Genomic DNA, 23987 nt, shown 5'->3' on the forward strand with positions numbered 1-23987 from the left:
GACACTTGTGCCAAGATCATGAAAGAGGAGTATGAATCTTTGGCTGTTAAATGCTACTGAAGAGCAGCAGAAATCTTTGGTTACATGCCCAATGTTTTATGTCTACATCTTCTCARTCATCATTAGTCCCTAATTCTAAAGTTAAATACTCAATAATCGTGTGTTTGTACTCAGAAATTATAGTTTGAAAGCCTCACTTTACAATATAGAGTGTTACCCAGAGCAGTGAGCTTCTGACTTTGAATTTGTCTACTGATCAGCTGAGAAGGGAGTTACATCAAAGTTCTTAAACCCTGCAGTCCTTGAAGTGGAAGATACTAAATCTTGCAGTCCTTTGAAAAATACAGAGTGACCAAAGCCTGTTGCTTTCATGTATTTTACAGTGTATTAAGGGGTGGCTGACTCTTTCTATTAAAGGAAGAAAAAAAAGATTTTTTTTTGCCTGCAAGGTGTTCAAATTATCTGCCTCACCTGCAGTCATAGTTTCTTACACCGTGAAGGGACAAATCCATGTGAAAGCAGTGAGGATTGCTGTGGCCTTTCACCCACCTCTCTCCTGACCTTGGCAAGGCGATGGGAAAGCCAATCCTTCTGGGGGTCAGAGAAAAGCTCTACCATTAGACTTTGACACTCTTCAATATTCATCAGGAAAGTTGTTCTGAGACATTTCTTGCAGGACAAGGAGGAGGGGTCCCCAGTAGGGTTTAGGATGGGGGAGAGGGCAGCCATTAAATTTTCAGGCTATCAGTAGGGTGCTGATGGATGTTTCTGGGCCAGCATCAGGCCTTTTCAGCAGCTTTTACTGTTTTTTTTTTTTTTTTCAATTACTGTAGAACACAATTATGATTCATGACAAGATATTAGTAAATTCATGTGGGTAAATATTTAGTTTTCTTCAGCTCTGTGAAAAAGAATTAGGCAATGAGCAGATTGTGACTAAGTACAATTAATAGTGCTGGAGTGTACCTTCACAGAGGAATAAATACAATAATTACTGCCTTATTTTATCAGGTGTGTAGGATTTTTTTTTAGGTATAATGGCATTCACAGAGCAGAATAAGATGGCATACAAAACATAAGTGCCTATAAAATCCCAGGAATTTACARCTTTGGAAGAAAAAAATTCTACTTTGAGATCAAATTTTTTTTCCTGACTGAGGGAAAGCTCTTTTTAAAAAATTTGGATTCAGAACAGATTTTGAGCATTGGGACAAGGAGAAAATAAACTGTAGGACTTGATCCTTCGCCCCTGAGTGTGAGTCTTAGAGGAGAACAGGCTGGAGTTTAAAAAAACCCTTGAAACCTTCCAAGTGAAATAGCCTGTGTTTGGCCAAGAGTCCAAAGACTGAAACCTGCAATAATGGAGGATATTGGAGAAGCCCAAAGGTAAGTTTCCACCAGTTCATGTCAGCAGGTATGGAGGGCAGCTGAGCTGTTGTTGGTCGATAATCCCACATTAGTTGTTGATGTCGGGAAATCATCTTCTATAGTTGGAGACCAAGGCTCTGGCTCTTTCTAATGCGTATGGAAATCCAGTAATCACTGTGGTGTTTTCCACAGCTCCCTGACACCGTCAGCAGCGCATGCTCTTGCATTACTCAGTCGTGAAGGGAGCTGTTCTGTAATTGCTCCTGCGCTTTCCTGTGCAGTGTTAGAGCACTCAAGAAGCACTTCAAAGGTGCTATTGTTTTTTTTTTTTTAATGTATTTTATTGTTAAAAAAGGAGCTGAAGCTTTCTATGCTAATGGATGCCGTCTTGGATTTTAATTGGTCTATTAACAATACACTGAAAAAAACAAAGATTTTGAACAAGGTTAACTAACATCCAACTAATTACTGCTCAAGTGTGGGTAAATACTGAGTCACAGATGGTTCCTACCAGCAAAATCCTTGCAACATGCAGTCCCTCAGCATCCCCACACCACACATCTGTGCCAACCATATCCGTAGTGGGACAGTGGTTTGGGAAAAGGAATATGCTACCAAGGCAGGCCAAAGTAAGTGATGTCCGTCTTTCCATACTTGGTCCACAATGTTAACAGCTAGAGTAGGGAAAGRGCTGGAGTGCCCTGAAACCAACCTCTCATGGGCAACCGGGGAAAAACAGGCAGGATTCCCTGGGCCAGGCTTCATCCATCTGCCACTACCTCAACTGTGGTGATGATTCATTGCTTTTAAGACACTCCATGTTGAAGGAGCACAGAACAGGAAAATTAGCAGGTGGGATGTGAGGAAATAACAGAAAATATAATTTAAACCATAAAGGAAGTTCTAGAACTACCAGGAGAGGCAGAAAGAGTTTCTTTATGTATATGCATATATTTTTCATACAGTGGCTGCATTAATTCTGCAATATCTTGTGATGACTTAAGATAGTTCTGGACCCACAAAAAAAGCCTCTGAGTTATATAGAAATCTATTGTACAGAAGGTGATATTTGAGAGTGAAAGCTGTTATTCAACYAGAAAGGACCTTTTGTAATTTAAATAGGCCTGAATATGCTTGAAAAAGCATATACTTTAAACAGAAAGGGCTCAGAGTCTTTTCTTAAAGGCACACAAAACTTTAGCTGATTTACTATTAAAAATGCAGATTTTTTTTCCCGAGACTAATTTTCACGGAGAAGATGGGCACAGCCTTTCTTTCTCCTCCAAACAGGCCTTTACAAATGTTTAAAATGTTCATTTTTGTGTCTGTTTTCTGAAGCCTTTATATATTTTCTCCCCCTTATGAAGTCACACAGACATTTCAAAGCAGTGCATTTCTTTTACTTAAACTGACATAAGATAATTTCAGATGAAATCTTAAGAAATGTAAAGTTTKTTTCTTTACTGAGGGCTTTTTCATTTTCTCTTCTTGAGGATGCGTGCACACTATCAATGTTCTAGTCGTAAACTTTTTTGTCTATATTAACTTGAAAAATAAGTTTTCATTCTGTTCCAGCTCTCATTTGCGAGGAAAAGAATAATGGTCTGCTCAGACTGTTTTTCCCGTTGATTCAAGTGTGCTGATTAGATTTATAATGACTGTGATGACAGCTTAGACTAAGACTGGACTTAGTCTTTGCCGAAGACTCAAACCAATCTAGGAAAATATCACATGATGTTGTCTTTACATCTCTCCTTGTTCTGGCCCCTTAAAAGTWAAACATATGGTATGCATCTATTTCCATTAAGCAAAATAAGTCATTAATTACTTTGTTTGACTCTACCCATAAAAGAGAACAAGACTCTTAAGTCTTCTTTCTTTCTTGCCTACTCTAAGATCACTGTAGAGGTCTCAAACACATGTTACATTTGGACATTTTAATCAGTTCAGTTAATAGTAGAGCTAAATTATGGTAGTATAATCACAAGAATAAAATAGAAGAAAGTTGGGTAAAGGCCATATTGATGTTTCCTGAATGCTTTAACTAATTGTGATAGTACTTCCCAATGCTGCCTGCTGAACAGGATGGTCTTTGGGTTTTCAGAAGCTACCCGAGGCCRTTGACCGTCTATAGCTTTGTACAGAGACTTGAATTACAGGTCCATTTTCCCCTCCCAGAATGATAGAAATAAACACTATGAAATCACTGGCTTCTGCTGATTCTTCTATTGTCTCTTCTATTGTCAAACAGCCTTGGGCAGCCAAGATACAAGCTGCTCCCCGAGGAACCACTACTCTTATGCCAACATACATTAATTTGTCCTCAGTGAAGCTCCTCTTTACCAATACAGCATTGAGAAATCACGCTGGGTCAATTGTCTTCAGCAATGTTTTCCTTTGTTACTGGATAGATAGCATATCCAAGGTTTTATTTAATAAAGTCAGCATGCATAACATAAGCCAGATGGACTAAAATTTGTTGACAAAATGGCTAGGTTATTTTCAAGGACACTGATTCATGGTCTTCCAATGAAAAATAACATTGAACAGATTTATTGTTGTTGAATAGGCAGGAGAAAAGCTAGGGAAGGCTGATTTACCTAATGTTATTTTTGTAATTTTAAAAGYCTTTTACTGGTTATCAGAACACCTTGAGCTAAAAGCTAATTTTGATTTACTTGTTTTAGAATTACATCATTGTAATTGTAAATTGACCTCTGGAGGTCATTCAGTGCAACCCCCTGCAACAAGCAGGACCAAGGTTGCTCAGGCTACTCAGAGGCATCTCCAGTTGGATTTTGAATGTCCTCAAGGACAGAGAATTTACAGCTTCTTTGAGAACCTGTTTGAGTGCACCATCCTCTTCGTGCCATTTTTATTTGTGTATGTAATTCACCCTCCTTTCCTTTCAGTGTGCAGCTCTGAGAGCAGCATGGCTTCTTCAGGACTACTTTTTAGGGAGCTAAAGTGAGCAATAAGCTTTCCCRTTCAAGGCTCAGCAAATCTGATTCTCTCAGTCTCTGCTTATCCATCTGGTGCCCAGGCCCCTAATCAATCCGTGGGACCCCTAATCCGTGGTCCCCCAGAGGACTGTCTCCAGTATGGCAATGGCTTGTGCTGGGGAGCACCAACCTACACACTCATTTCACCAAGTTTTCACTCTTTCATCTACTCCTCTCCTTCCCCCAGTCCAAAGCCCACATTCCCAAAAATCACAAAAGCAAAAGGAAGTGCTAGATTTTGAAAGTTCTTTATGCTGGTAGTTACAGGCGATCCTCCCTTTGCTATACCTGATATCATACTTCTGATACTTCAGAGCCTATATACCCTTTATTTGTGAAAGACGGTGCTCATGGATTGGAGTCGATCATTCCCAAAAGATCTAGACTGGTGAGTATTGCCTTCAGTATCCACTAAACACCATAGAAAGAGGGATGAAGGCTGTCAAGATAGTTTTCCAAAGGTAGTATGAGTTGAGAAGAAAAAATGCAGGGGTGACCAATTAAAAGAAGGTTTCAGTTTCAAGCAACTGTTTTTCTTAAGGTTACTTCTTTCATGAAGCCAGGATAGATGGAACTTTTTCTCTGGGACATGTATGTCAGAAAATTATTCAATCTGAGAGGAAAGGGAAAATATCTTTTCCCTTTTGTTGGGGTCTTCACAAATTCTATTTGCATTTTTAAAATTTAGATATAAACATAAATTATGCATTCTTAGATAAGCAAAACAAAACACAACAAAACAGAGATATAAATATCTTGTTGAAGAAAGTCGTGGAGAATTTTTAAACAAAAAATCCTCCAAACAAGCCAGTTTGTTTCTATTATGTTCTTTAACTAATTTTCCCATATATGTTAAAATAAAACAGTACCTTTTCAAAAGGAATAGCTTTTTTATTTCAAGAGATTAGGAGATCTGATCAGGAGAGAAGTACTCCTCCAATTTGTTACCAGGGCAAAAGCAGAAGAAATAGCAGCTCTTCTCCCTCCTTGAGAGATGCAAGGAGGCCGTAGGGCTGAGAAGCCCTTGTTTTTGCTGCTGCTCAGTAACACAACGTCCCTCGCAGAATGAGTTCCTCAAGCAAAGAGCTACAGCAAGCCAGGTAAGCTGGGGGACATCGTGCAGGCATGCAGCTATTAACATTTGTGCAGCTTCTCAAATCTAATATTGATTAGGCTTACATAGGTAATCAAACAGAGGAGATGATATCTTTGCCATAAAAGCGTGATGTTGTTGAGAAAGCCAGGACATTAGCAGTCATCTGATGTTTTCTTCTGTTTGAAAATGGTCTCTGACCACTGGCAACATTATCTGAATCTAATATTCTAGCAATTTTAGCAGCTATGACATTCTAGCAGTTCTATCTGTCTAGAAGACAGGCACTTCTAAGGCCCCCATTTTGTGTGTTGGCAAAGCTGCATCTCTGCAGAATGAGTACTGAAATACTACCTTAAAATCTCTCTTTGCTTTGCCTTGTTAAGGCAATTTAAACCCTTGCATGTCAAAGCTGCACAAGTAAGCAAAGCTCCCGGCCCCAGAAGAACAGAGATGATTCCCACTATGGATGATATTACACCTACCAAGAAACTTGTGCATTTGCCTAGACAAATATTTCTCAGTTCCCATTATTTCTTCTGTTTCTAGAAAAATGATAAATCTTGCTTGTCTCACTAGTGTTTCTGCTATGAGAAAGAAAAGCAAGAAAGCCTATGAAAGATTATGGCTACAAATTTGGATCAGGAAAGAAATGCATAACCCATTCTGCTTTYATCAACACCATTTCAGCCACAGTTGGTGCATTTTGGTCCAGTGGTCCAGGTTCCTCCCTCTTTACCGCCCGCTTACTGAGGTAACTGCTGATTTTGTGAACAGAGATGTGGAACTTCATCTGCTGAGACCTGCAGTTCATGACACAAAAACTTGGCAGGGCAGGAGGGCCTTGAAGCGGGAGGGCAAGATGCTACCACGTGGGAGTGCCACACTTTTCATCAACCCGATGTAAAGCACTCCTCTACARCATTAATAGTCATTAAAATATATTTTAATTGCTTACAGAAGGGCTCTAAAGGGTTTTGTGAAACAAAACTGACAGTGAGAAATGTCAGTTTTTAGAAGCACTTAGTACTCTTGAAAACCCACGCACTGCATGAATATTTTTACCACATACACATATACATATATATATATATATATATATGAATAGAACTTTGAAAATGACACCGTTTCTCACTCTAGGATTATCACTGTAAGATTTCCCAGGGTTTTGCCTGCCAGACGCTCCCATCACGGAGACAGCGGTGCGAGAGGCTTGGGCAGACAGACGGGTCGGCGGCGGCGCCGCCGGAGTGAGCAGCAATGGCATGGATTTCTCCAAACCTGCTCTGAGGAGGTGAGGAAGCCAAGCAAACCCTGGGGCTGGCACAGGCCACGCTGGATGGATGCACCCCAGGACACACGCTGGCTCTTCCCGGGAGCTCCTGCTTTGAGCAGCATGCGGCAGAGCTGAAGGAGCAGAGGGTCTGCAAAAAAATGTTGCTTTCAGGTAACTCAAAGTTCTATCACGAAGTTTCCAAGGAATTCTGGCTTTGTGTTACACCGGCATCCTTATGATGGCATTTTCTCATTTTTGTCCGCTTTGCTGTGCAATTYGAGTAGYGTAATTCTAATAAGGCTGATGTTAYGGAATTGATTTCAATACTTGATCCAAAATCTCTTCTAGAAATGTTTCAGAAAGCCTGGCAGAAAGGCCCAAATTACCTCGGGGAGGCAGCTTAAGCAATTCCTATGTGAGAATTAGCAAGAAGTCATGGCTAAATAGTCACGAATGTTTGCATTTCACCAGAAAGAAAAGAAAAATGAATATAGCACACTGATCACAGCTACATCTTTCTGGCAGAGCTGCATGCTTCTTTGTGTTTTTTTTTTTGTTTTTTTTTTTTCCCTTGAGCATGCTATTGAGCAAATATGGAAATTCAGTTTAGTTAAAAGAATTTACAGATTCAACCAGCATTTCTCATATTGTTTCAGCCAGAAAAAGATAAATGAARGAAAAAAAGAAAAATCAAAATATTTTGTATTGCGTTTTAAAAAATGAAGTACTTTGCTATTTGCTTAAGGAAATAATCACTGGAAAGGAGAAAGGTTCTCTGGCTGTGCCCCAATGAGGATTCTTGCAGGTAGGATTCTTTCTCTTCTGCCTTGCTGCTGTTTTAGAGCTCTTTGAAACATCTTTCACAAAAGAAGGTACCATTTGCTGGGGTGGTAACATATTTCCCAGCATAACATCCCCCTATAGTAAATGCAAAAATGGAACTGAATTACTTCAGTTAGGTCAAATATGCTTTTGATCTTGCCGCACAGGATAGTGCTTTTGTCTGGGCCTGGATATCCAAAAAAAAGGGAGGCCCCTGTGATGGGGAATAGAGATACCCATACTAAGGGGAACAAATTTAAATTTTGCCATACGATGAAATGTTATTTGCACTAGGTCATTTGTGCCACATATGCAGATCAGTGGAGAGTAATTCAAATTAGACATTAGAACCTGAACAGCAGCACTCTAAATATCACAGCACTTCTTTCAGCATTTTTGAATAAGGCAATTTCCAGATTACCTGAGAGTAATTTAAAATTCTATATCTAATCTGAAACCAAATAATTAATTTGAGGTCAAACAAACTGCTTCTTCAATCTAGAAAAAAATTGATGAGATAGGGAGGAGGCTCCCTTTTGSAAGATATAAATCTAAATTATTCATGCAGTTTAAATACTACACATCTGTAATTTAATATAGCCTTACTCTTTCGGTTTCACATTAGGTAGACAGCAAAAAAGAAGAGAAAAAAACAAACTCAGTTCTGTAAAGGATAATACTAGTTCATCACATTTGATATCATAGTAAATTATAATTGTTTAATAAAGTGGTGTGCCACAGATCTACARAGGAGAGCACAAGTAATTAAAAGTGTTATAGGAGAAAATAGGAGAGTTCTTGCTTGTAATGGTGGAAAAAGGAGCACATTAGAGTTTGTGCAGTTGAGAGCATGTACAGCATGTCATCTCTGCTGTCAGTCCAAGGCAATTCTTCTGACAGGTGCCACTGGTGTCTCTGAAGTGCCACAGGCTCACTCCTCACCGCCTCGGCTCTGCTCTTCCCTCAAGTGCAAGCCGTAGTTCTGAGTAAGAAAGGAGAAGGAATCCCAAAGCAGAGGATTTTAATGTGCTCGGAGGGACTTTTGCTAAAGAGAAAATTCCTCAGAGTCTGCAGAGGAGAGGGTGAGTTTAGGGAAAAACTCAAGAAGATAAAAGCATAAACTTTGTATTCTGTTTTCTACAGCAGATTCAAAAAAAGAGATATTATGGGTAATGATCTGTGGAATTAGCTTTCTTTTTGATTTATAGATTGAGAAAATATTTATCGGTCTTTTAAGTTCAGTTCCCGGGGGAAATAGATCCCAATAAAAGAGGAATTGATCGCTGTATTCCCTGCCAATCTCTRTCTTTAATGTATAGATGTTTTATTATCTCACTCACTTCTCTTTCCATTGTTGCATTCAGTTCTCCACAAGTGCTTTCATGCCAGGAAGCCAGGCATATTCAGAACAGAAATGCTTCGTTCCTTATTTTATGAGAGCCCTTAACCACATGCATGGCAAATGTTTATTTTATAAGCGTGGAATTGTCCCCTGGGGATGTTTTGCTTCACAAATGAGCCTAATGAGCACGAGAAGAGCAGTTTTGTTCAGGGAAGTGGTAGTCTTTTTTCTCCTCTTTAATTTTTTAATTACAGCCCCCGACCTGAAGGACTAGCACGAAACTATAAGCAGATGGGGACTGCCAGCAACGTGCCTTGCACCCATGGCACGGGCACGGGCCCCGCACGCTGCGCTGTGGTGATGTGGGGTCCCCAGCACCAAACTCTGTTGCTGTCCCCACATAGAGCCCCCAGCCCCTTGGCTCTGTGTGGCAGGGGACAGGGGTGGCCCTTGGGATGAGCCCCCCGTGATGCCATCAGGCGACCGAGACCAGAGCGAGGGGAGGCCCGTTGCCTCTGGGCAGCCTCCGATCTCTGTATTTTCTGCATTGTGCCCCATGCAGCTCATGGGTGTGCCACCAGGAAAGTTCCTGGTCATTGATAAACATGGATTTGTGGTGGTACACAATTAAAAAMCATTTTTAAGGCTACACTTAATGTTAGAAACTTGTCTCAGCTGGCTTGTGAGGCTGGATATTAACAAGAACAACTGAGCTTCTGGCTGGCCTGTTGGCCTGAGTGCCACATCTCTCCTGTTCCGGTTCCCTCTATCCCCAGCCCAGCTTGGAAGAAATTCTYCCTTTCCCTCTTTGCCCTTCTTTTGTTCCTCTGGACTGAACATGGCAATAGCATTTTATGTTACCACTGGAGATTGTAGTTTTCCTTCCTTCTCCTCCTCCAGGTTACTTGATTGCAAATATATTTAACATCTATTATAAATAGCATATATAAAAATAAAATATACATGAATCTATATATTATATAATAAATTTGTATATATTTTATATATRTTATAAATAGCAAACTCCTGCCTTAAGGCTTCAGGCTGCTTTCTCCAGTTTTGCCCCTCCGTGTCAGGCAGGCACCCACCTTTGACAACCCTTGCAGGTGCTGCAAGCTTTGCAGATAGTGTGCAACAACAGAGGGCTCTCCCAGGGCAGTGCAGCCCCCAGCTTCACATCTGGATCCACATCTGGCAGTGGCAGGGAAAGGGAAGCACCCTCTGATTGCTGGATATTTTTTAATGGATTTTCTTCTTCAGGACAACTTTTTTTTTTTTTCCTTTCTCTTTTCTTTTTCTTTTTTTATTTCTTTGCTTTCTCTCATACAAATTTCCTTCCTAGAACACCATAGCCAACCTTTACCAGCCTCATCTAGTGTCCTGGATGCCCAGGCTGTTCATTTAGCTCTTTTTGCCAAATGCTCCTTCTGTTTTACTTTTTTTTTTTTTTTTCAGAAATAAAGAGGAGGAGCTATATCTCATAGCAAACTTTATGCTGCTTTTCACCACTACTACTTTAAGAAAACAACAGCCTTCTATTGTTCCTATATATCCCTTTAATATTCAGTCAATAGCTGCATCACCATTCAGTTTATCTCAAATAAAATTGSCTGAAACTCCAAGCAGAACTGAATTATCTATAAGCCGTATTATGTGACTGTGGTGTGTTCTGTGATGGTATAAAACAGCCAAATGAGCTTCCTTTCTTTCCCCAGAGAGGGGTTTTCTGTAAAAATTAAGAGTCATTGGGTCACAGAATCACAGAATGGTTAAGGTTGGAAGGGACCTCTAGAGATCATCTAGTCCAACCTCCTCTGCTCAAGCAGGGACACTTAGCAGGGTTCACCTAGTAGGGATGCTACTGAAAAACTATTCCATTAATCTGATCTTTCCTTTTTTTTTCCTTTTTACATCACTTCTCCTTACAATGTATATTGCCATCATTAATTCTTTAAATCACGAGTAGTTGGACAGTTGTACTAATCTCCTTACCTATCCATCATTTTTAATAAAAATGCATATTTTTAATCCCCTATTAAAATAGCAGATATTACCACATAGCCAAGGAAAATATGAATTTAAAAAGGTCTTTTTTGAAACTCTTCCTGGCTTTCATATTAATTTTACTTTCCTAAGAACACTTCAAGTGAAGCTAAGGTTTGACATGGGAAACCCACAAAACTCTAGTCACTTCCATACGTAGATATGTGTTTATCTGTRTTTTATTCACACATGCATACACACATACACAAACACATGCACAAGTCTGGGATCATAAACAGTTGCAGCAGATATTCTGCCCATCTAACTACCTAATTTTTTRTACTAGGTTGTGCTGGGACAAATGCAAGCAGGCATGAGTGCGCTCACATGGAGACTGGAACTTGATCTTCAAAAACAGACAACTCTTCTATCAGCAGGAGCACAGAAACGTAGCCTGTGCTGGAAAAAAAATGTGCATGTGCTGCCCAATCATTATCAGAAAACATTAGATTTTTTTGCAGGATAAGTCCATGGAGAGGTATTTTGACAATGAAATCTGGATTTTTTTCTGCATTTTGCAATTTTTGCAAAGTTTGCAATTTTTGCAATTTGGCTGGTGCCTTGAGTCCTTTTCACAGCATCCATCTSCAGGCAGCCCAGTTTGTCCTAGGAGAGGATGCTACCCCATGCTGACTTTGCTCACTGCTGTTTACAGAGTAGCTGCCTTTTTCTTTGGCACTCGCTGAACATAAATAACATGGATAGTGGTTTAAATTGTACCAGCTGTTAGCAATATCACTGTGATGTATCTGTTTCTTACACCAGCAGAAAAATCTCAGTGTTTCAAAGTGTCCCTAGTTTTACTTCTGTCCAATTCCCTTTTGTGACAACAAGTTAAATGCCATGGAGGAGCCATAAAATATCTGAATTCTGAAGGGAAAAAACTTAGTTATGCATATTAAATTTTATTTAAGCCCACAGAAGACTGTTAATGGGTCACTGAATCTATATGTGTCCTATTTTTAAAAAGACATTTTATGTTGTGCACATATATTTTTTCTAGTATCCTTTCTGCTTGACTAAGAGCAAGTGAGAGAGCACATATTTTCCATGAGAAGGGAAGTGCATTTTCACAACATGTTCCTTTTTTTTTTGTCTCAGAGGCAATTCCTTATAACACCTCAATCACTTTTTACTGTGCTGTTCTTTGGTGTATAGATCCTGCTGGGCTCCCATATCCTGGAAGAAGGTAACTCTTAAATATCAGAGGCATTATATTTGAAATAATACAGGCTATTAGGCATTAGGAACGAAGAGCAGATAGCATTTTTCTGAACATTTTCCCTCAATCTCAGCTGCAATTTTTGTATTCTTTTTCTTATGGGTAAAAATCTGGGTCAAATATTAATAGTCCCATGCCTTAAGTGCTTGTTATCTTGCTTATACTTAAGCGATGGCAAGAACTTTCATTATTTCTAAGGCTTCCCCTGCTGTGAAGCAGTTAATTTTGACATTGTCAAAGAGGTGACAACTCCTTTGAGCAATGAAAGACTTTTTGATTCCGTGAAGCAATGGCATTACTTTGCTACATAGCACCTAAGTGTGAATCTCGGGGTGAGACACATTTAACCCAGCAGGAGCTCTTGATGGAATATTGGTGGGAAAAAGAAATGTTTGCATTGTCTAGAGAAGAAAGGGATTTGGGAGAAAAAAAAGTGAGGAACATTAGGCAGTCAGGATTGCTTGTTACCTTCTGACCTCCTTGACAATGTTGCTCCTAAGGCCTCCAGTGACAGCTAGTGAAATATCTTAAATACCTTTTCCTCTGCCATCTGCAAATGTCCTCTTATAGTACCAAAATCAGTTAGATTTTACAAGCCTTATTTCCTCACTGTTTATTTCCATTTTTACCTTTTCTTCATTATCATGTGACTTAAGAGTATGGAAAACACATGCACCAGTTGTAAGTACGTTAATTAAAAGAAATATCACAGAATCACTGAAGCCCAACCCCTCTTCACAAACAGGACCATCTAGAGTACATCACATAGGGCTTTGAATATCACCAGGGAATAAGACTCCACAACCTCTCTTGGTAGCCTCTGCCAATGCTCTGTCACTCTCACAGTATTTTTCCTCAATTTCAGATTGAATCTGGGACTCAATCTTCATCAAGTCATCCACAGCATTTGTGTTCAGCAAAATCAGCACTGAAACGAGCAGTAGTGCTAATATATCAGTGACTAGTATGGTATCAGTGAAGAGGGCACAGGAGAAAGATTTGTAAGAGGAGCAGTGATGGCCAGAAATGGTTAGAGGCAGGGTTGTTTGAGTGACAAGCATATAACATCAAGACATGATTTGGCTATACTGACATTGTAAAAGATTTCCACAACCATGCAAAAATCTCCTGCTGTACAGCACATAGCAAAGAGTTCGTCATCCATAGACTCCCAGGCAGCAATGGCTTGGGAAAGATCTGCTAGATATGAGCTGCCTGCTTGCCAACACAGGACAGGAAATACTGCATAATTTCATGTTTTGTAAATCAAATGTAAGCTGTGTTCTATAACAAAAAAGCACTGARGATATATTTACAGCTAACTATGTCTCTCATGAGTTCATTCAAAATATTTGATGCTCTCAGGATGCAGGTAAAAGAAAAAGCTCTCTGACCTGATGATTCAGAATATTTTGTGCCTTCTCACACTTCATGGCAATGAAAACTATTTACATGAGTCAAATCTGTGGTGCACAAAGTAAAGCATAATCTCAAATTAGATGATAAATTAAAGGGAATGTCAAGAATTCAGCTACACAAACATAACTCTGTTCTGCATATATTTTAAAACTTTGAGTAAGGGCACACGCTGTAATGCATAAGAGGAAGAAAGGACTTGAAATAAATAAAATTGTGTATGTAGTGTATCCAGCAAATAAATTATGCCAGCACCAGTTTAAAGTTCACTTCGCTTTCACTCTGAGAACATCAACATGAAATATATCCTTGTTGGGATACTAATCTGATATTCAGACCTTGAAAACTTTTAAAAGAACAGAAGGTCAAGATTTTAACTTATTAGGAAATAACTGTTTCCTAGCGTCTGGGATTTTATTTGTTTTCCTTAAAGAGTATTCTAAAAGATCACCATTTTATGTATTTGGCTGGAAAGAACTGAGAGTCCACATTTTTTACAGTTGTCCTAACAAGCCACCACCTGCGGTACAGAGCTATATTCTTTATTGCTTAGTATTGGCAGCCAAGATCTACTATATCATGTTCACCTTGCAATAACCATTCATACTATAACAGAGTATGTCCTGTCCTGAAAAACAGCTTTKGCAAAATGTTCTTGCTGCAAAGCGGTTGTGTCAGGGAGTTGATTGGACCGCGGCTCTGCACATTCACGGGTGTAACTCTCACCTCAGGTAACCTGCACCCTTTCTGAAGTGTTGGTATTTGAAAACAAATCTTCAGAAGAAGGTAAAAGAATCAGGGCAGTGATTGCTTCAGGAGATGGATCAAGCTATGGAAGAGCAGCAGCAGAGATGTAGCTGGGAGAGAAAGAAGAAATCATCAAAGTAAATATTCTGAGGCTCTGCAGTAAGTTTCCCTTAGCTCCTATCTAACCAGAAGTGCTACAGAAACAGGGACTTATTTTCATTAAGAGCTTGTGAGTATATGCATGAAAATACATTTCCCCTCCCTTCCCCTGCTCCTAACAGAACATGAGCCAAAGCTTATGTGCAGTCCCGAACTCCCACGTGATTTTGGCTCTCTTCCTTACCCCTCCACTTTAGGTCTGGTGATCTTATATAAAGCAAGAAAAATAGTACTCCTAACCAACTGAAAATTTTCTTTAGCCAACAAATGACAAGGCACGAGGTGCAGAAGATCTCCCTTTGATATCTCAGGTCTAAAAAGGAATCAGACAAGAACTTCAAAGGTAAACAGTCTCCAAATGATGTGTTGACTGACCTGCTCTTCACTGTGCTGATATCAGTGACATGCAATTTTGCAGAAAGACAGAAGCATGACCACAAAAAAAAGCTATATTTTCCAAACTCATTTGGACCTCAGAGTTTGTATTTATTTCTAGCAGAAGGCAAGGACATGCAGTGAGCACTTAGGTAAGGAAAAAGCGGAGAGAAAAAGAAATATCTTTCAAAGACTAAATGCACCCAAATCTGGTTCTTTTTCTACCTGCTGTTTTAGCATTCAGCTACAAATACAATGATCCAGCAGGCCATAGCAACTTCTCCGTACAGCGAGAAATCAAGATTGTTAAGGGTCTTGCTATCTCTAAGCTCCTTGTATATTTGGGCTCTTTTGTCACATGTACAATCAAATGAAATAGCACAAATATTTTCTTCTCTTTTTTTTTCCCATGTGCTAGAGAAAGCAGAAAGGCAGGTATGAAGCTACATCGATCAAAAAATTAAGATAAGCCACACCACAGAATATAATAGTGTGCTCAGTTATGATTACAACTTGTTTGCCCCTCTKATACTGAGAAAAAGTATTCAGTAATCATGCATGTTCAGAAAAAGAGTGAATATATCTCTAAAACTCAGTATTTTGTGAACACAGATCAAATGGTGGGAAATAAATGGCTTCATTTTCTAGAGTCATAGATGATTTCGGCACTTTTCAACTAATACTCTCAGAGATGTGTTCTTTGACCGTCTCTGACTTACATTTGGAAAAGGAAATGCTGGAAACAAATAAAAGGTTTCATTGGCTTTGTGGGTGCTTTCCATCCTGTCCCTTACACAGGACACACTTCAGGACACCTGGGCTTCAACAGCAAAAGCTCATGGTGGCCAGGGACACACTTTGGGGAGCACTCTTTAGGTTGTGTCCTGCGCTTCAGGCTTTTTCTAGCATTCCGATGCACCCAGTCACCAAGCCTTGTCTGTCAGGTCCAAAGGATTCTGAATTGGGAAAGACATTCAGAGAAGGGAAAATGGAGTTTCACAGCATCACAGAATGGCTGAGGTTGGAAAGGACCTCTAGAGATCATCTAGTCCAACCCACCTGCTCAAGCAGGGACACCCAGAGCATGTGGCACAGGGTCACATGCAAGCAGGTTTGGAAGATCTCCAAAGAAGGAGACTCCACAACTTCTCTGGGCAGAATCTGTTTGGGTTTCATGGATGGAGTGAGAGCATACAGTGCATTTACTGCTTCTTTCCTCAGTTAAATCCTATCCTATTTCTCAATCACCCCCCCTTTCCTCTATTAAAAATGTTAACAAATTTTGCTTTTTTTTAAAAATACTAGTATCATTTCTATTCTTCCAGATGAGGAAGACTATGCATACACAGAAGGGAGAAAAGGTGAAATCAAACAAATGCTCCCAAGAGCAGCAAGCAGCTTGCCTCAATACCTCTCCAATGCAGAGTGATAAATAGGGCAGYATCTCCTATCCTTACTGACTGTGARTGCATCCCATTGCATGCCCAATGAGACCAACTAGAAAGGTTTTTATCAATTTTGACCCAATTCCATGTGGTTGGCACCATGCTTGTAATCATGCATTCCTGCAGCTGAATCTAGTTTGCCAATATGCACCAAGCCCCTGGATTCCTTAGGTAAGYGGGTAAGGAGCAGCCCACCCACCAGTGTGAACAGGATCCACAGTCAGGAGCTTCAGGAGATTTAAAYATAGCGTGAAACACTGTAGGGATGAACAGAGTCAAAGGGTCAGCGAAGAATCACATCCGTTTCTGGGTTTGCGTCTACTGTAACACAGATACACAGTTATTATTGTTACAAAAATTATGATTGATTGCTGTTATTATTTTCCATCTTAAAATGCTTAAAACCTCATCCTGGTTTATCTTTGTGTTGATGGCTYAGCTTCTGGTGAGTTTTAGTCATGCCATACTGGGCAGTTTTGCAGAACAAGTAGACCTTTAAACAACAGSCAAGGTCATGGGTCATGCTTAAAAAAATGCTTTTCATGTTACGCTTCCCTAATGAGCTGCTTTTAAAGGCAGCCTTTTATCTGTATTTGCTTTGTAGGCCTCCCCATTCATTTTATTTTCTAGGCATTGTATTGAAGCGCTCTGGAGAAGGTCCTGCATGATGACAGGCACTGCAGCATGCTCAGCTAGTGAAGAGTGAGACAGGRTGCTGAGCACCTAAGCATGGTTCCTGCCAAAAGCTGTGTGATTCCAGTCTCTGGGCATCTCSTCTCTATGGCACTTATTTCTTAAAAAAAGCAGCACTGACAGGAGTTTATTTCCTTTCCATTATCCATTTGCACTGGAGACGTGCTGCCAAAACAAGATTTATTGGATAACCCAACCCTCCTGCAGCGTACATAGCACATGAACAATCTCCAGAGTGACAGAGGAATATATGAACAAAGAGTTGGCATTAACCTCAGCTTTCTTGGTTTCCTCATACTAAAATAAAATGAGATGAACTAAGATGATTTGGTTTTATACAAAAGTTTTAGGCTATCCCAATATGTCTACTCTTTCCTTTTTACTTTTCTCATCCTTTGCTATTGGTTTCTAAAGTAAGCAGACTGGCATGAAGTCATTACTAGTTGCATCACTGTAGTGTCCCCAGGTCTCAGTGGAGACTAAGATATCCTTGAACTTGGTTCTGAGGAAGCAAAAGTGATGAGAACCAAAAGGAGGAAAAAAATGTGTATTACTATGCCAGTCTCATGGATGTAGAACAAAAAACTAATAGCTTTTAAGCTAATAGTTACCTGCTCATGGCCATGCTATTGGGGTTAGGTTGGAAATGAGTTTTGGGAAAGTACATGTTGTTGTCACTCTCATAGGGTCATGGGACTCTTTCCTGAACCTCAGAGTTAAGTGGCAGCTCTCAGAAGAAAAGTCTGCAAACCCAGTTACCAGTGTGGATTATCAAGGTYTCTATCACCAGTTCTTAGGTCCTGTCTTTGTCCGTTGACAAGGCCACAACCCACTTTGGAATGTATCCCTTGGAGTTACAGTCTGAGGAGATGAAGAATAGATGCAAAATAAAGCTGAATGCAGTGTTTTCTAGAAGAGTCTCTGGCAAACTAGAAAGGAGACTTTAGGGTACAGTGAACAGTTCCAAAACATGGTAGAGTATCCATTCTCTCTTTAACAGTACACTGTGAGTGTCCCTAGGTGCAGACAACAGTATTACTGTCCCTCTRGGACATGGTTTTTCTAGACTACTTGTAGTTCAGATTAACGTCTGCAAATCATGTTGCCTGGACATATAGTACCATAGCTGTGATTTTCTAAATAATTCTGGAACTTCTGCAAGTCTCTCAAACCACAGAGCCCTCATTTCCTGCAATTACCTGCAGTCACCATTAGTTTCTTTGCAAGACGTTCACATTCAGCAGATCTGAGGTACAGGCCAATTTTAACTAGAAGTCAATTCAGGAGCCTAAATGCAGGCATTCATTTCAATTTCCTATCACAAAAAAAAAAAAAAAATCTTCATTTATATAGTCACAGGAAGCTTGTCACAATTAAATCATTTTCTTCTATATTGTGTTATAAAACTTCCTCCCTTTCTGATGATGATTTCTGTATGGAGAACAAGCTTACCTGAAAAGCATTTCTTTTTCTACATCGAAGTAAATATGTTTCGAAAAACTATAATTTGCTACAGTTTCCTGATTTAATTGACCAGGAAATTTTTCTCATATCTCAAGCAGAATTTCCAGATTATGCATTATGTTTTGCATGTGTATGATTACCAAATATATGAATAAATATACAAAATATAAAAATGATTTTGAAAGTGTTGTTAGCAAGTAAGTAGGAGCTGGTACTCAATATGATCCTGGCATACTTGCATGCACGTAAGATTTTTTATCAATATCTAGTCTTCAAAGCTGTCTATGGACAGTGATATCCCTAAGCAATATTTTCAGCAAACATTACCTGCTCAAGACATTACTGCAGTTTTTTCTTRTTGTGAAATGCTTGTGTGAAGAAATACCATACAGAAAGAGCTCTGCCCAAAGCCTGTTGAACATTCTTGGCAGTAATGTGTAGAGTGTGTTCTTGTACATTGATAATGAAGTGGCCCWACATTGTCCTCTGATGTGCATATAAAATTGCAGATACAGCTGGGTTAATGCTGTCTAAATAGYTCACATGTTCAAAGTAAGCTCAGCTCTCCTTGCTCAGTAGACACTATTTTTAAGAACTGATACTTGAGTCACACAGTACTCTAGAAGAGGTGCTCAACTCAACAGAAAAGACACAGTGGGTTCAAAGATCTCAGTAGGCTTTAGATGTGACCCAGAGGTGATCTTTACCTATTACTTTAATCTTGAACTCTGAAGTTTTCAACATATTTGTTTTTTTTTTTTTTTGAACTGTTTACTATCTGAATCAGATGTATTTATCCACTCACACATGCACATTCCCCACATAACAAGTCACAGGAGAGAAAGAAGGGAAGATTTTATAGCTACAGCTACATGACAGCTTTTGCCTACATGATGGCTGGAAAAAGCCATAAAGAATATGCATAAAAACAAGAAGGACTGGAATATAAAATCCATAATTTACAACATGAAGCTTTTGTTAAGAAAAAAGAACTTCAGAAAGTTGAGATTCAGAAGCAAAGCCAAGATTTTCATTAGATTAAGTTGGACTACCCTGTGGCTTCCCCTGTCAGATTAATCTGCACGAGTAGCAGGGTCTAGGAGAGGGAAGCATCGTCCCAAGTAGAGGAAAATTAAGTAAGGAACCACTTAAGCAAGTTTGAGACACACAAACCTATTGGGCAATCTAAGAGTGCTGGAAGAGCTGGCTAGTGTCAACGTGAGAACACTTCCTATTGACTTTGAAAACTCTTGATGATCAGGAGAGTGTCCTGATGATGATCAGGAGAGAGTCCTGATGATGAGGAAAAGGCAAATATCATACCTACCTTCAAGGAGGACAAGAAGGAGGATCAGGAGATCTACAGGCCAGTCAGCTTAACTTCAGGCCTTGGGAAGGAAGAACAAGAAGGTAACTGGAAATAGCCAGCATGGATTTACCAAGGAAAAATTATGCCTGACCATTCTGATTGCTTTCTTGCCTCTGTCTTGCTAAGACAGCCCAGTTTGTAGCTGGTCTTCTCTGTTGCAAGTGCACATAGCTGACCTATGCCAATGTTTATATATATATAAACATACATGTATATATTTTTGTGTTTTTTCCACAACAATTGTTCCATCCATTACATTTTCCACATCAATATTTATACCAATCATCTCACACATGATTGAGATATTTCAATGAACAGGCATCCTCTCGTCACTTATAATTCTGTGCTGAAATTTCTCTGATTGCATAAATAGATTGGAGGGGGGACACAGCTAATGAACAATAATTTATTACCTGATCATAATACCTCTAATTATTGCCAAGTTCTCAAGCATAAAATGTGTCAACACTGTTCTGACATTCTCATAAATATCAATTACTCTTTCTTGACCATGTTATCCACTGCTACTGGAGCAGGACGTACTCTGATTACTCAGATTGCTAATTGATGCAGTGGAGGAAAGCTTATATGTTCTTTGCTTATTCTGTCCTTGTTCTTTTTTTCCCAGTGGGCAAATGGTTATGATTCACAGAAAGCCATGGGAAAGCTGTAATTCTTAGACAATAGATCATTTCTGTTAGCTTATGAATACCGATAAAATTCACTCTGAAAAMAAGGAGCTAGTGAGGTCTCTGCCTCCACAGTTCTGCTCTGTGATCATTTTGCTAATAACTAACTTAAACTTTTTGCAATCAGTAAAAACATTTGCAGAAATCTGTAACTTTTTTTCCCCTCTCAATCAGGTGTCAACTGTCTAGCAAAGTGCGACTTAAAGGATATTAGGAAAAAGACTGCATAGGATATAAATCCTTGTCACTAGAGATCCAGAGATCTACCTGTAGTTTTGCAGGGACCATCTAGGTTCAATTTAACCTGGATTACATGATCTCTTAAGATCCTTTCTATTCTTTACCAGTTTAAGAAAAGATATAACTTCTCTGTAGAAATGTCTTTATCCACATGGCTGATATAACCCAGCTCATTACAAGCCCTAATGCAAAGATAAAAATGGCACTTTCTGTCTAGTTGCATCTGCACTTGTTTCTGGCTTTCTGCATCTTCACTGCTCAACTCTTTGGTCCTTCTGCCCGGCGTCTCCCACAGCACAGCATTTTCTGCACATGTGAAAATTATACAACTGTTCAAAATAGGAGAAAACTACACAAAACTTGCATAAGGCTAAAATTCAGCATGTAAATTATTCTGCCATGATTATATAAGCTGCTAAAAGGCATGGTATTGGGAACTTGGAATCACAGAATCAATGCATAATATGTGTTGGGAAGGACCTTTCGAGATTTTCTTTTCTGTCATGAGGCATCATTTATATCTTCTGGGTTTTATATTATTAAAACACTTGTTACTGGTCTCAGATAGTAATAAAGTATAGAAAGTTCATTGCTACTAAAACAAGGCCTCCAGTGCTGATTCATTCATCTTTCTTACATTCCCAGGTTTAAGTTTCACACCTGTGATACTGCCAGATTTATCATCCTTCCCAATATCCAGAAGAGTTTTTTTTTTTACTATTTTTATAAACAGAAGAGTTTTCTTTTTTACAATAAAAATCCTTAGTGTTAGTTGAATTAATATTGGGATCCTTAAATGACTAATGGAAGAAAAARCACAAATTATCCCATCCAAAGCACTGTTCAGAACTGCTTTCTCTTCCCTGGACGTAGAGAGTGCAGCAGAGAGCAAAGAAGTTCAGAGGAGCAGTGACTCAGGCTGCCTGCCAGGCAGAGCTGCCACACCGACTCCCTCTATCTGCTAAGCAACAGAAGAGTTTATCCTCTTCTAAACTATATTTTTAAAATAATCTACTTTCTTGCAGCGTTAGATTCAGGAGTCTCATCATATCAAAGGATAATCTCATGCTCACCTTGCCAGCACTGTCAAACAACATATTTCTCAATTTCCAGCTGCTGTACAGGGTAGCTTGTGGCATATGGGATTATACCACAGTTATTCTGGTAACATTCTCAGTATTACTGGCTGCCAGATTAGATAGAGTCCATTAAATTTTTCTAGGTTCATTTCTGACTTTCTAGCAATTTGCTGTTTATCTCCAAGCTCACAAGCACAGTCCTATGGCTACCAAGCTGTGAGCTTGACACCAACTCAGAGAGAGCTGCAAAATCCAGCCCTCATATCCTCTTTACATACGCATTTTCCAGACAGCTCCTAATTCTTCTTTCACTAATATATAACAGTGTAACATTCTTATAAGTTACTTGGAGCAACACTTATGCAAAACTTACCTCTGAACATCCTGGTTTATTTCTGTGACTATATTATTATTATTAATTATGTCTGCATGATTATATGATATAATATTGCAGATGGTTTAACATAACAGCTATYTCTATCATACTCTTCCTGTCAACAAGCAAGTCAACATCTCTTATGCTCTGTGTCCCAGCCAAATAGAGCAGGTAAAAGGACCCATAATTCACTCACTTAAGTCACCTTGAAAACTTCTGGATTAAAGAGGTCTTTCAGGACTCTACTTTTCATAGTACCAGTGATAAGTATACCTGAGAYAGAAAAGAATCAGCATGGCATAGAGACTAAAACAAAGGGTCAATAATAAACTGTTTTGTAAAAAGATGATGCCCTGAGATCTTTTCTGTAACAGCACATGCGGATACATGAGACCAGCAGCATAGTTATGCCTGTATTAACACTGTCATTATTTGTAGGTGTAGAACATGAACTAGAACATCCTAGCTGGAGCAAGTGGGCTGCTAGACATAAAAGTAGGCAATGATCCTGGGGAGAAGATTGTCTAGATTTCATCAGTACSCAGAAGGGGATGCAGAGATGCTACCTTGCTTGGAATCTTCCAAACTCATTTGATTCCCATGCCCTAAGAGTAGGACTGACACTGCTGTAATTTGGACAACAGCTTTCTGTAATTAGAGGACTTTCTGTTCATTATAAGTGACAGATGAGATCCCAGAATGGGTACGTCGCTGCACAGTAACTCTCACTGTCATTTCCCTGCTTAGGAAGGCAACATTGCACTGAGCAGCTAAATCCAGATTTTGGCTTTGACTAGATAGATCAAGCGGAAAATTAGGCTCATTGGATCACAAGGAATGCCTGAGATAGTCCAGTGAAGCCATGAAGCTACATGAATGATTGGAATAACGTTTTGCATAACCACATTTCTCCCCTTTATGCTTTTTTACAGCATATTTCCACCTTCAAGAACTCACCAGAGGCAGATATGTTCACCAGAGGCCAAGGAAGGCCGTGCTGTTGCCTGGAGAAGCAATAAGTGCTAATTCTGCACACAGGCAAAAGCTTCACTCCCTAAAAGCCAGCCAGGAAAGGCACTGTTGTAGGAAGACACCAGAAAGCAGTCCAGACTTTTCTCACCTAAAGGAATGGTCTTGCTGCAGATGGACCACCTCCCCAACGCTCTGTTGAGGAAAGTCTGGTGTTATCTGTGTATGGCAGCTCAAAGGGCATGTGCTGCTCAGCTGGAGACAGTAAACAGCATCCTCACATCAAAACCATTTAAGATAGCCAGAGTCTTTCCAATGGCATCAAACAAGTAATTTCTACATCCTCTAACTGCCATTCCTCTAAGATCTGGTATGATGTTATGATAAGAAATAAACAATTTCTCTCAATTTTTGCCCGACAAACTCATAAGCAGCATCCTGATGGTTGGTCTTTTACTTTGTTGTTCTGACTGATTGACCTAGAGCTGATTGACCTGTTATAGATATGATGGTGGGTTTTTTTGAAACCATTGAAAACATGATGTAGAGAGCATCATATCTATAACATGAAAACCACAAAACAARTAGCTTATTTTCCCATGTTTACCAAGTAGTATATATATGTGTCCCCTGAAGCACTTTTTATTATTGAAAAACAACTTTTTGTCAATATGTCTTTTGTGAATGTGTTTCACATAAACACAACAAACTAATATTAACTGTAATTTAGAAAAGAAAAATCACTATGGGTCAGATTCTCTTACTTATATAAGTTTACCTACTCTTTCAATTCCATTA

The sequence above is a fragment of the Nothoprocta perdicaria genome, unplaced genomic scaffold (genome assembly GCF_003342845.1).
Source record: "Nothoprocta perdicaria isolate Ctin4 unplaced genomic scaffold, notPer1 scaffold_174, whole genome shotgun sequence".
NCBI classification, from domain to species: Eukaryota; Metazoa; Chordata; class Aves; order Tinamiformes; family Tinamidae; genus Nothoprocta; species Nothoprocta perdicaria.